Source organism: Papaver somniferum, chromosome 8 (genome assembly GCF_003573695.1).
Source record: "Papaver somniferum cultivar HN1 chromosome 8, ASM357369v1, whole genome shotgun sequence".
NCBI classification, from domain to species: Eukaryota; Viridiplantae; Streptophyta; class Magnoliopsida; order Ranunculales; family Papaveraceae; genus Papaver; species Papaver somniferum.
Window position 1 is genome coordinate 115,699,132 of NC_039365.1, and position 4,807 is coordinate 115,703,938.

Here is a 4,807-nt window from a genome sequence, read left to right on the forward strand (position 1 = left end):
TCTAGAAAGTATATTGGAGTTAGTCCATACAGATTTCTAATCGAAATATTGGGTGAGGTTGTTGTACCCCCGCTTTTTCAATTGGTATCAGAGCAGGAAAACACGTTAAAGACCTTATAAATATGTGTTTGTATCGATCTGATTATGGACGAGTCTATCTCTAATAACGTACCAGTTCAGAAATTACCAGATGATTCTTAAAGCTTGGATTCGCCTGAGAGAACTGTCACATCTATGTCAATATATAAACATTTTCTTGATGTAAAAACTATTGATTGGGAAACTCTCCTAGAAGAACAGTTGGATGAACTTTCTGATGAAGGTGATTCAGATATTGATAGAGATGTTGATGAGGAAGTCTCAGAGTATGTTAAATTTTTGGATTCGTGGAATATGAAGAAGATTACAACTTCTCATGTCTCAGCTCTTCTGACTCTCTGTCGAGAAAACAAGAAATTGAGAAGATGTTACGCAGGTGTTTATTTTTCGAATCGTTCTAACGAATTGATACTCAAGGATTCTGAGGAAAACCTACGTATGAAGTTGTTAGAGCATTGCTCGGTCGAACTCGCATGCGTTTCTATCTAAAGCATGTTTGTCAATGTTAGTGATCAAAACTATAAGTCTTGATTTCTAGTCTATTATAGCTAAGTCTCGGACTAGGATAGAAAGTGTAATTGAGCTCAAGGACTTCATGGCGATTCATCATACAAGTAGAAGAACTACTCAAGGAACTGGTGGAACTTCTCGACAAAAAGGTATGTGAAGACTTGAACTTATCTGTCACTAAAAAGTCTATCTACTCTATCTTCTACTCTTTCAGACAAGAAGTCGTATGCTATATATATAGACTTGGATTGTACACATTTGGTATTTCGAGCCGAGTATACCTCGCATATCTATATCTCAAAATATGTATTGGTAAACTTTTTTCTTCGATCAAGTGATAGACACATTTTTGTGTCCGATTTGTCTCGATTCTATATATTGTTAGGGCTCATTTTTGTACTTATTATGGTGTTTTATTTATTTGTAGGTATTTTTGGCCAATAAACATTTTTGAAAAAAATTGGCTCGAAAAGTTGTCGGAAACCACCCGGAGGACATTTGCTATCCGGACTCTCACTTTGGATAAGGGGTAACCTAATTACTAAGGGGCATCCCATTTCCAGGCAGCTGCTAACCGCACCCCTACCCTGGATAAGGGGCAACCATCTTCAACATTTTAAAAACCAAGTTTTGGCGGGAAAGTAGGTGCAGTGAAGAACAGATTTTAGGGTTCCTGATTTGGAGGAGTTTGAGGTCGATTAAACCTCTGATTTTCATAGGATAGACTCCTTATGGGTCTAGGAATCTGATATTGGTGTTGAAATCGATTAGACTGGGCTCAATCGACGGATTTTTATCACCACAGAAAATATGGAAAGTCACGTGTGTGACCTGTTTTAGGGAATTTTAGAGAGATTAAAGTGCTGTAAACCTTCCCAAAGATTTGTATCTATCTAAGGAAGAGTTTAGAATAAAAAGGAAAGCTCAGAAACGCGTAGAAATTCTAAAACAAGAAATTGCCGCAACTTGGCCGTGAAGAGAAGGAAAGAGATTTTGAAAGATTTGGGAGAGATTTAATCGGTAGTTTTGATATAAATAGATTGTTTGGGTCATATAGAAGGTGTGTCGAGAGTTTGGGGACCTGAGGAGAGCCATAGAAGAAGAAATCAGAGTTTTATCAAACTCTGTTTCTGCTGCTGCTGCTGAAGAGGAAGAACGCGAAGAACATTGACGCACGGGAAACAGTCGCAGAACAGTGTCGTTGTTTAACAGCTGAAGAACATTAAGCTGTGCAAGACAGTCGTATTCTAGGGTCTTAAATTTCTGATCCTGTAACAATTGATTAGTAACGTATATCTTCAGTATTGCAACACCAACTGTAACGGTGACTTCTATAACATCTATACGCCGTTGCAGATCTGCTGTTTTATACATTCTCTTCAATAAAACCACCTTTTGAGCCTTGATTTATTATTTTGAACCTGTTTTTGATATGAGGAGCTAAACCCCATTGCTGAGGCGATAGAGGAAGCTATTTTTCCAACAAAAAGCGGTACAATCTATTTAATTTAATTTATTGCAATTATTATTATGATTATTTGCCTTGGATTATTATTGAATATGATTTTTATTTGAGTGATTGTGATCTATTTTGATGGAGTATGCTTAGTTTATAGACTCTTGATGCTTCATGCTTGGTATTTACAATTATTGATTTTGAAAATCTACTTGTTGCAATAGTAAGAATCAAATTGAACAAGAAAATTGGATGAATATAAATATTGGATTAAATCACTTTGAATTTGGAAAATAGTGGAATCTTAGCCTCAGTGCTCTTTTAATATTGATATCAACTTTGATTGAGTTTGCTATAATTTTTAGTGAGTTTTCTATTTTAATATTAGAATTTAAGTCTAATTAATATCCTTCACAAGTCTGAGAATCGAACCACTTTTACCACTATCTACAAATTATATCAATTTTTGGCGCCGCTGCTGGGGACTTGTTTTTAGGGTTTTAGATTTATTTTATTTTAATTTATTTTATTTTTTTGTCCTTTTTTATGTTTTTGGGTATTTATCTTGTGTCTACAAGTTCTGGATCATAAAGAAAATTGAGCCAAGGAGTTTGGTGATCTCATAAAGACTTGGAGCTAAAGATTAAAGCAAAAAGAACAGAAAAGAAGACAATTTTATTTTAGGGTTTGTTTATTTTATTTAAAAAAAAAAACTGTATTAGGGTTTATTATTTTTGTAATTATTCTTTATTTTGTTGGACATTATTTTTTTTATTACCCTACGGAAGGGTACTTTAAATATAAACTGTTTGCAGAGAAGGAGGACAATTACGATATTGTCTCTGCACCTTGGGTTCGTACACTAGACATCGGAGTCAGTGTCCCGAGTAGACTACAACCGATTCATCCCCCGTCTGGAACGGGAGGTAAGATTCTAAACACTCGCGAATCCCCTGTCAGCGAGTTACTGGACTCCTTCGTATGCATATATGTTGAGGACTGAATACATACATTTATTTTTCTAGTAAAGGGCAAGGCCTGGCCATACAAGATAAGGGTTCGGATTTCATCACCGTTCTCATCTTGCCCGCTTTAGGAACACGTAACCTACGCGAACCTAAGCCTAAAATTTTGACTAGAACGAGACCGATAGGGTAACGAGCTTAATAGGAAAGTCATTCGAAAAATATTGGTTACTCTTTTAAGCATACTTCGAAGTTCTTGACGGAATCTGTAAGTTGAATGCGTGACTGCGCCGCCTTGTAATACCGGTGAGGCCTTGGGTATCAAAGATCCACCGAGCTTCCCTCGCCTCTATTCAACTTACGTTAACTCGGATTGATTCCAGAGGGGTTTGCTTAAATTTTAACGAATTTCCGTTCGAAGGATTAGAAGCTGGTCTAGAAACAATCTAAGTGGAGCCGTCATGCTTTTTGTTTGCTAGAAATCATTAGGTTTGATTTGGTTAAGTCGGCCTTGATCTGTGTTTGCTTACCCTTCCAATTTAGAAAATTCTATTGTATGCCTGAACGTAAAAGAGACGCACTAGGTAGATTTGTTAAAGAGAAACCTAGTAGTTCGAAGCGTGTCGATTACCTTAATCTAGAAAGTACGACTTTTGAAGAGTCTGTTTTTGAACGTCCTTTGACTGAGGAGAGAATCCATGTTGCTCCGATAGCGCCAGAAATGACAACTTTGAAAGCTTTTTTGAATCCAACTAGGACGACTCATCCTTCGTGTATTAAGTTAGCTGAAACGGAGGCACCCTATGAACTGAAACCTGGGACCTTGCAGATGTTCCCAATCTTTTTAGGGAAAGAAAATGAAAACCCTTATTACCATGTTAGGGATTTTGAGGAAATTTGTAGTACTCTAAGAATTAGAGGCTTAGATAATGATGCTTTGAAACTTAGGTTATTCCCATTTTCCCTGAAAGATAAGGCCAAGTCGTGGTTGTATAGTTTGAACTCCGAGTCAATTGAGACATATGAACAACTTACATTTGCCTTTTTCAATAAGTTTTTCCCTAGGCACAAAACATCGTCTATTAGGACGCAAATATGCACATTTTCACAACAAGAGGGAGAATCTTTATATAGGTATTTGGAAAGGTTCAATGATTTATTATCCCAGTGTCCTCATCATGGTTTATAAAAGGTTAGGCTAGTTCAGATCCTTTATGAGGGTTTAGATTATTCCACAACGACCATGGTTGAGTCTCTATGCACTGGTGGATTTGAAAACCAAACTGTTGATGCGGCGATGGAATTTTTTAATGAAATCGCCGAAAAAACCCAGCAATGGGAAAATAGTAGGGCACCCCAGAAAACAATTCTTTTAAGTAGAGGAAACGTTAATAGGGTAGAAGGAGGCTATGAATCAGATGCCAAAATTGCTGCTATAGCAAAAAGGTTAGAAGCCTTAGAAGTGGGCCAGACTAGTGGTAGAGTGGAGCCTTTTTGGGAAGGCCAGAATATTGAAGAGCAGGCCAATGCTCTTTATAATAACACTAGATTTGATAACCGTCAAAAGATTGACCCATATTCAGAAACCTATAATCCTGGTTGGAGAAACCATCCGAACCTTTCGTGGTCTAAGGGCCAAAGTCAAGGTCAGTTTAGTAATTCTAATGCTCCCCCAGGTTTTGGCTATACTAAGAATCCTTCAGGACTAGCTCAGTTTCAGAATCAGTCAGATAAGAAAATCCTAAGTTTAGAGGAATCTCTCGCCTTGTTAACTCAG

General features: G+C 37.1%; 1 pseudogene; it reads right to left on the reverse strand.

Annotated features, from left to right (window-relative positions):
• Positions 1-4,115: 4,115 nt before the first annotated feature.
• LOC113307201 lies at positions 4,116-4,215 on the reverse strand (annotated as a pseudogene).
• Between the last annotated feature and the right edge of the window lie 592 nt (positions 4,216-4,807).